Consider the following 10,046-nt stretch of genomic DNA (forward strand, 5'->3'; position numbering starts at 1 on the left):
TTAATGTTTATTTTGGGAAAAAAAAAAAAAGAGCCTTGTTCATACGACTTGCTAAAAGGTACGGGTGAAACGGTAGATAAGGGGTGCTCGGTACAGAGTATCGGGTACTCGTCACGGCCACAGTTGGGTCGTGACACTGCATATATGCTAATTCTTTTAAGGTGGACGGTACTTATGAATGTTCCCATAATGGAATCGGGGGCTCACGACCTTATGTCGCCGATAAAGTATAGTTGTTTTCGAGGTTTCTATGCGGCAGTAAGATTAGTACATGATGATGATATTACACGCGCTTTGTATGACAAAGACGGTGGAACATAATTAAAGCGAGGTAGCATATACACTATGTCTAGATGGCATGGGCAGACACCACTAGTGGGCGGTATGATATGGTTACCCCGGACGCGGGAGGCTTGGACGCAGGCTAATGATGATATTTGTTATATCCAGTGTTTTTCGCCTATTCGGAAATTTTGAAATAATTGTGACTTGTATGTCATGAGTCAATATCTTGATCTTAATTAATATATCTATGTTGTTCATGGAGACATATTGGCGCAAAGACATCGGAGAAGGCCAAGGGCAAAATTGGAATTTCGGAAATTAGTTTCGTAAATTGTGAAATATGAACCAAGCAAATTGGGCTAAAAAAAAAAAACATGAAAACAAGGCCCAAAAGAAGTGAGGTGGCCGGCCATATCAAGGCCCAAATCCATGGGATTTAATTAATTTTCCATGTGACTAATATGTGGATTAATAGAAGTTTCAGAGAGAAATATAGAAAGAAGAGCAAGAAAAATAAAGGAGAAGGAAGAACAAGCTTAACCATTCGGCTAGGAGGAGAAAAAGAGAGACTAAGATTAAGCCAAGAGAAAAATTGTTTCTTCGTACAAACCTACTAATTCAAGGGTGCTTATTAACGTGGGAAGTGTTATTTGTAGCGATAGATTATTCGTTTTCATCGTTCACCAACTTGAGCAAGTTGTAAAGTTGAAGAAAGAAAGGTAAGTTTCAATCTTGTTTTATGTGTTATGCATGGTCTATATGTGTTGTAGTATATTACAAAGGAAGAAAATCATGATAGAAATTTAGTTGGAGTGGTAGTGTATATGGGTATTGGCCGTGTGTGTATGTGTTGTGTTGTAGACAATGAATTAATGTTAATTAGCTTGTTTTGAATGTTGTGGTGTGAAGAAGAGAATGGAAAATCATTTTTGTGTGTGGAAGTGGGGACATTTGAATGGCCTTTACTTTAATGTGGTTGCGATTGAACAAATCGTCGTTAGCGTTTTAGTTGTCGTCGTTATGGATTTTATGAGAAAAAAAATGCAAGTATGATGACTCAAAATAATGTTAGGTTGGTTATGAGGTGATTTGGAAGCTTATGTGAATTCTATGTAATTTTTTGCATTTATGAATATTGCATTGTTAGTGTGTGGCTTAATGGTATAAATCATGAATTTGGAAGATAAGAAGGTGTTTGGTGTTGTTCTCGGGCTTAGGGACAATTTCGGGTAAGATGGAACAATATTTGGGTTGTCGGAAATATTGTATGGATTGCTTAAGTGATCTTGTATATGGCTTGAATAAGTTTGGATTGGTAATCGAATATGTAACGTTGATATTAGTTTGATCGTAAGTAGTTGAAAAGAGAATATTATGAATCTTGTTGAAGTTATGTAAAAAAGAGCGATTAATGTTAGAATGTATTTGAATTGATCATTGATGTTGTAGCTTGGTTGTTGGGTTGGTTGTTGTTGAATTTAGCCGAGTTGAAATCTCGGGGTTGGTGTATTTACAAGAAATCTTCCGAAATTCCGGTAGAATTTAATATCCGTTTGAAACGGAATGCCTAAAAGGCTTATGGCTAATATCAATATGTTTGGCGTTATGTAGATCTTGGAGCTTCCGGGAGTTAAGACGTGGCTTAGCTTGCGAGCGGACAAGGTATGTAAGGCATCGCTTCTCTTCTTTGGCATGTCTAGTGCTATTAGGCTATGACCGCGTCTCGGGGTTATTCCGTTCTTAAATCCGAGCCTAGATACGTACTTGTTGACTCTAAAGATACATTCTTTAATGTGTTCAATGTAAGGTTCTTAAGCTTTCAAATAAATGAGTTTCAAGGACTTATGGAAATTTTGACTACAAAATGGGGTCCCGGAGCTTGAAACGTCCGTAACTTTTGCATACGAGCTCGGAACGCCCCAAAACATAATATGGAAGTTCATTAAGCCTAACTCTCCCCTAACTCTCGTAGTCGGGCTCGGATGGGGTCGGCACCCGTCCGTGGGGCCCGCAGCTCTTTATGATTTCCCCAATGACCTTTAAGAAAAATTTAGTACTATTTTACCTTGACTTCCGAGCATGGATTCCTTACTTATTTAGTAAGTTTAGAATCATGATTTGTGTGCCTTTTAAATACGGATGGTTGCGTATACGACTCCGATATGTAATTGTGATTTCCAAAGCTAGTTTGATATGTCCCAGGCAGGCGTTTAAAAGAGAATTTGATTGGACTATAGCACTAATTTGTAAATAATGATTTGTTACGAATAATTTGCTAAATTTTTGGTAAATGTTCATGTTACGTATGACTTATGAATTTGGTACATTGTATATGGTTCCTACGATTCGCACTCGTGCATATTATTGTTACTTCCTTCGCCGAGACCGGGCCGGCTATGTTCGTCGCGCAATTTGAAGTATGATGAGATTAGAAGTATGATGAGCGTACGAAATATGATCCGATTCGGATATCTTGTATGACATGATGTATGATGGGTTACGATATGGATTACGACATATGATATGATTCCGAGTTGTGACATGATACGGAGGAGATGTTCGGAGAATATACAAAACCAGTATGATGAGTTGTGGCGCCCAAGCGGGAGGGCGACCACGTTCGTCCTTGGGTCTACCATGGACCATATATGACATATGTTTTTGATATTCATGATTTATGTTTGTAAAATAAGCATCTTGAATTCGATCATTATGTTTATTTTCCGAATTTCATATATGACTTAGGTAAGATATATGCATATAATGTATGTGTGATGTTATGATGATACGATTAAGATATGGTTTGGCTATTGACGTATGTTTATGCAGGGTAAACGATTAAAAAGGATAATTATGATTTTTTCCAGCTTCTGTACTTATTTCCTTAACCCCTATTCAGTTTTGATTCCGTTTACGTATTTCTGCTTTACATACTCGGTACATAGTCATCTTGACCCGCTTTCTTCGGGGGTGCGTTTTCGTACTTGCGCGGTACGGTACCGTTTGAGTGAGCCGCCGGCCTAGAGTCCTGATCATTATCTTGAAGAGCTCCTTATCCGAGCCAGTTTTTGGTACAGCCTGTTATATTCGTGTATATTTGTTCGGGGTACGGCGGGGCCACTGTCCCGTCATATGACTTTGTTACTACGTGTAGGCACATGTAGACATGTACGTGGGTGTGGCTATATCTGTACGACTTTATGCACGTATTGTATGTTTGGGGCGGTTTATTCGCGCGGCCGGCCTTGTCGGCTCGCCTATATATGTCATGGATATGTTGGCCACAGTGTGGCCTTTGTTGTTGGTATTTTCGTGTGCGGGAAAATTTTGGTTAGTAAGAAAAACGAGAGGAAACTACGGCCAATTTTTTTCTAAATGCGAGTTACTAATTTTGGCTTTTTGGGTACGTACGGGTGCCCGATTCGGGCGCTAGTCACGCCTACGGGGTTGGGTCGTGACAATAACACCGTGCCTATATGGTCGGGCGACTTACACACACACACGCACATATATATATATATATATATATATATATATATATATATATATATATATATATATATATATATATATGATATGATGATGATGTTTATGAAGTAAGTCGGCGTACATTATTTCTATTAAAATGGACGATCGATTACATAAATTGTTCTTCATTTGGTATCCCCCTGTTTCATTAATGTATTGTTATTGTTTATGCCTTACATACTCAATACAATATTCGTACTGACGTCCTTTTCTTTGGACGCTGTGTTCATGCCCACAGGTAGACAGGGAGGCGATCCAGATTCATAGGAGGTATCAGCAGACTTTGAGAGCACTCTATTGTTCCGGAGGTGCCATTGCTTATCATTTTTGTGTACATATATTCTGGGCACGACGGGATCCTGTCCCGTCCATATGTCTAGTACTCTAGTAGAGGCTCGTAGATACGTATGTGTGGGTAGTATGGTCTCACGATGTCCTTATGGTATGTATATTATTTTGATAGCCGAAGGGCTTATGTATATAAAGGTAAATATGTTTCAAAATTGAAAATGGTCTTCCTATGATTATGAGTATGAGAATGAAAAATGAATGCAGGATGAGTACGATGAGTAATAGCCTCGGTGGTTAACTCTGGGTACCCGTCATGGCCCCTAGTCGGGTCGTGACAAAACCCATAAAAACCCTCTTTGATTCTAGTTATTACAAGGTTGGAATCATGTTTAGAAGATCATAATGGATAGATATAAGTTTAGGACACCTACCCTAGGAAGAAAATGGCTCTCTAGACCTTCAAGTTGCCTCCAAGAGTGCTTACACGAGTTTAGAATTTATGGGAAATGTCTAAGGGTCTTAGAAAGTTTTTAAATAGAAAATCTGGCCTGTCGCTCCAACAGTTCGGCCAGCGCTGCCGCGCGATCGCTCTAGTTGCTCAGCCACCACTTCAGCGTGACCGCTCCAACTACTCAGCCAGTGCTGCAGCGCGACTGCTCTAGAGGTTCGGCCAACCTTTCGGCCCCTCTTTTGCATGCCCGTCGTGCGCGCACCAGCCACCAGATTTTTCTAGTGTCTTCCAAACTTGAAATCGACCCTCAGAACCATCCCAAAACCTCCCGAAAATAAACCAAATATGCAGATATACATAAAAACGTGCTACAAAAGCCTTCGTAGCCTCAAAATTCCCATCAAAGGTCTTGTTGACCAAGTAAACTCCCGATACCTCAAAACTAACTTTCCAACCCAGGTCCCAACATGCACCAAAGTGCATTGGGAAATGAAACGAATATGCACACAAGTTCTAAACGACCATCCGGACTACTTGAAATTGAAAAAATTTCGAAAAAGGTCCATTTACTCAAAAGTTAATTTTGAGTCAACTCATTTTCGCTTAAAGCCTAACTTTTCTAGAAAACATTCTAAAGCCCACCACGATGCCTATGAATTCATGCCAACTATCTCCTCGGGTCAAAATAGTTCTAACGAGGCTCAGGAACGGGTCAGTGAGGGCAAAAATGAAATAATCACGGCAACGACAAAACGGGTCGTTACATTTCGTATGAGTTAATGGTGGGAATTGAGAAGATGAGGTTATTGCCAAACGCTGGACAATCGTCCGAGAGGGCTAGCCTATGGAGCAACCATGTGATGGCTACGGTAGGGTTAGGGTTTGCATTAAAAATTAGGAGAGAGAAAAGAGTGCTTTTCCAGTTTTTCTAGAAGAAGTTTGACTTGGCGCTTAAAAAAGGAATTACATTCATAACATAGAAGTGAAAATATTTTAGGAAAATCAAATTCAATTGGTAATTCAGACCTTTTAATATGGAATCGGTTAATTAAAAAAAATGGGACTATTTTTCGGGATAATTAATCTGAGTATCCATTGAGGCAGCTACTTTGCAAATTTTAACCAAACTATACCCACTTTACCTGAGAGATTCGAACTCTCACGGGGAAACCCCATGTACTTAGCAGGCACACACCTTAACCACTCAGCCAAAGCGACGCATGTTATACCCACTTTACCTGGTTTGGCCCAAATTGGCTATATTTTTAGTAATTAAGAGAACTAATTTCCAATTAACCGTTCTCTTTCAAAATATCTGGTCTTGTCTTGCTTCTCTCATCTTTGTTCTTCTAGTTCTATGTTCTTCATCCATCGATCTTTGATTTTCTTCTTCAATCTATGTAATGGTTCTCTCTTAAATCAATTTTCACACAACAATCTTAGTTTTCTTGCACTATACTAGAAGATCCGAAGAGATGACAAGAACAAAGCAAACAAAACAAAAATCTACATGAGGAAAGCCACCAAGGAAGAAATTGGGCACCAAAGCTGTAAGGAAATCACTCCGCAATGTGAGTGAAGAAGGCTCACCATTTTATCCCTGGAACAATGGCTCTTCGTCAGATCCATAAATACCATAAGAGTGCTGAACTTTTGATACGAAAGGATTGGTCAGAGAAATTGCGCAGTATTTTAAAATGGATACGAGATTTCAGAGCAGTGCTGTGGCTTACTTGGTGGTGTATAAACTGAGATATGGTGGTGTTTAAGAGGAATTTTAGAGACCCCAAGGGAATACATTGTTTATACATACTTATACAATATTTGTAAATTGTTATACAAAGCATATACATTATTTACACATTATATATAGAGTATAAGTGTCACGACCCAACCGGAGGGCCGCGACGAGCACCCGGTGTTGTCCCACCCGGGCACCCCTTAACATACTTTCACATCATATATAGGTGAGCCACATACTAAATCATTCTTTTCATTCATCATCATTCTAGCCTTGACGGGAAACACACATCTATATCGTCATTAACACTATGCCCATACAAATGTACATAAGCCGACAAGGCTATCAAACAATATCCCAAAATATAGGCCGACAAGGCCGAACATATCTAACTATGTACACAATATCTACGAGCCTCTAAGAAGGGTACACCATATCATAACATATGGGCGGGACAGGACCCCGCCGTGCCCATAAATATGTACACAAAAGAATCTATACCAAAAGCTGCAGCTCCGAATGAAATGGAGCTCGCTATGTAGTCCCCGAGAAAATACGGCTATGGATCAAGTTTGTCTCCCTAGCCACCTGCGGGCATGACGCAGCGCCCACAAACAAAAGGATGTCAGTACAAAGAATGTACTCAGTATGTAAAGCATGATCAATATCAAATTGGAAGCATAATGGATAACATATGAAATAACATCAGATGGGGATAATAGCATCATCATCATAGCACTTACCTGCTTTCCATAGGGACGTTCCATTTCTATTGCGTGTTCGCGTACTTACATTCATATCCGTACTCATTTACCTTTCGTGTCCATTTTCGTATTCGTATTCATATTTACTTTCATACTCATGCCAATATCATATACATTGTATATACATAGCCCTTACTTGGCACTTACATGGTCTTAACATATTCGTACTCATATTGATGTAATATACATAGCATAATCGTACTCGTATAGATGTCATATACATAGCTTATTCGTACTCATATAGATGTCATATACATAGCTTATTCGTACTCATATAGATGTCATATACATAGCATTTATATAGCATACCCGACCACGAAGGTTCGGTGTTTCACGTACCTGGCCCTACCAAGGCTCAGGGTTATTCGTACCCAACTGCAGTGGTGCGCGTGCCATTATATATATATGTATACATATTTATTATATTCTACCCAGCCATATAAGCTCGGTGTTCACAATAGCCTCTCATGGGCACAGATACATATAAGCTCATATCTATCCTTAGCATTTTTACTATCGTCATTCATTACCTTCTATCCTTGGAGTATTACTCGTCGTATAAGGAACTTAGTACAATCATATCATTTGAACATCATTAGCTTAATAGCTTCTAGAGCTAGGATCATTAGAGAGTATCATGAACTCGTAGGAAGATAAACATTTGGCCAAAGAACCATGCCTTATGAAAGAAGGGTTAGCCTTACATACCTTTTCGTGCAACTATTCTATCACTCGTACGATCTTCTTCAAGGCTCACGTTCTACCTTCATTGAAGTTATACTAATTATTAGAGAATGGATAGCTTAGTATTCATGACTAATTCTAGAGAAAATCGGACAGCATCCCCTTTATTTATACAACTTCCTCCATATCATATATCAACTCCCAAACATTAATAATAACATTCAAAATATCATCACAATGGCCTTTAGTCAACTACATTACTCTTTCTTCACAATTCACTTCAATACATCTATATTCATAGTCATATCTTGACAATACGCTCATTCACATAAAATGTCGATTTCCATACTTTCAATATCACTTATAACATGATCATATTCATAATGTATCAAGAATCATAACTCATTCCAACATCTATTCAAAAGTGGCATTATTGAACATTCATGACCCATTTCTTATATTCTTTTGCAATCCAAGTGTTTCAACTTCCAAATACTTTAAACAACATGGGAACATCATAAAACTTACCTTAGAAGGTGTAGTAATGGACCTCGGGTGCAAATACCTCACTTGAGCAAAACCTTAGTTTTTCCTTCACTTGGATTCATGCCTTGGATGAACTTTAATGGATTTCTTATACTTAATTCACTTGGTTTGATGAAGTTGAACACTAATTCTCTTGAAAACTTGTGGGAGAAATTTGGAGATATGTTTTAGAGAGAAGGGGAGTGAGAGATGAAATGAAATGAAATAAAACTTGAATCCTCATTAAATACACAAATCTGTCCCGACCAGAATGTACGGACCAACATATGGTCCAATAATTTTCACGGGCCGTATATCTGGGCCGTATATTTGGTCCAGTGAGGTATGCCATTCTGGGCTAAACCTACGGCTAGACATACGGTCCGTATATCTTATACGGCCAGTATGTCTGGCCGTATAATGCCCAGTGGTTCCGATCTTGTTCTCGTCGACTCGTTTGATCTCCAATCCTTATGGAACCTTCTTGGCACTTGTCTAACACCTCAATACCAATCTAAGGGACGTTATAACTCTTCTTCATAATATCCTTAAGTCACCATTAACTCGTTACTCATAAATTCTTTCCGATACTTATCGTAAGCTTTGCCTTCCCTTGGCAACCTTTCTCGTCTAACATCGAATATATTTGAAATCTTACTTAAGGTCATCAAATGCTACTTCTTACTTATCGAGACATCATATTTTTTGCTCTTCATTAGCCTATTTACTGTGCATCAACGGAAATTTTTTGAGGTGTAACATTCTTCCCCCCTTAAGAACATTCGTCCTCGAATGTTAAGCACTCGGGAATTCTACAAAAATTTCGCCAGAGTTTCCCCTATAATATGGCACTACCATCCTATCACAACAACCCATAATATTGATGCCTCACAGGGCCACAACATAATAGCAATATAATTTGGCCACACACAACCCAAATGCATAAAAGGAAAACATACATACCTTATGATCTTGACGTCTCATCTTGGCCCTCTTCCGGGGGCTAGAATAGGTGCGGATATTTGGATTTCATGATTTCTTCCGCTTCCCATGTCATCTCTTCTCGATTATTATTTCTCCACAAAATCTTAACTGAGGCCACTTCTTTGTTTCTAAGCCTCCGTACTTGCCTATCTAATATGGCAATGGGTATTTCATCATAGGTTAACCTTTCTGTCACCTGAACATCATTTACTGGGATGATCCTAGTAGGATCTCTAATACATTTACGAAGCATCGAGACATGAAAAACTGGATGGACTGACTCCAAATCAGGAGGTAGATCTAATTCGTAAGCTACTTTGCCTACTTTGCGCGCAACTTCATAAGGCCCAATATACCGGGGACTAAGTTTCCCTTTTTTGCCAAATCTCATAACGCCCTTCATTGGCGACACTTTCAAGAATACCCAATCTTTAACTTGGAACTCTAGGTCCCTTCGACGATTATCCGCATAGGACTTTTGACGACTTTGGGCTGCTAACAATCGATCTCGTATGAGCTTGACTTTCTATATGGCTCGTTGGACCAAATGCGGCCCTATCAATTTAGCCTCTCCTGTTTCAAACCACCCAATTGGGGATCTACACTTTCACCCATATAAAGCTTCATACGGTGCCATTTGAATGCTAGAATGATTAGCTATTATTGTAAGCAAATTCAACGAGTGGCAAATGATCATCCCAATTTCCTCCAAAATCTATCATACATGCTCGTAACATATCCTCAAGGGTCTGAATGGTACGTTCAGCTTGTCTATCAGTCTGTGGATGAAATG

The 10,046-nt window shown here is 39.1% G+C and overlaps 1 non-coding gene across 1 annotated transcript; it reads right to left on the minus strand.

Annotated features, from left to right (window-relative positions):
- Positions 1-5,691: 5,691 nt before the first annotated feature.
- On the minus strand, positions 5,692-5,772 carry TRNAS-GCU (transfer RNA serine (anticodon GCU)). Its single transcript has one exon. It is a non-coding gene; the product is annotated as a tRNA-Ser (tRNA).
- Positions 5,773-10,046: the final 4,274 nt, after the last annotated feature.

Source organism: Lycium ferocissimum, unplaced genomic scaffold (assembly GCF_029784015.1).
Source record: "Lycium ferocissimum isolate CSIRO_LF1 unplaced genomic scaffold, AGI_CSIRO_Lferr_CH_V1 ctg16353, whole genome shotgun sequence".
In the NCBI taxonomy this organism is placed as follows: domain Eukaryota; kingdom Viridiplantae; phylum Streptophyta; class Magnoliopsida; order Solanales; family Solanaceae; genus Lycium; species Lycium ferocissimum.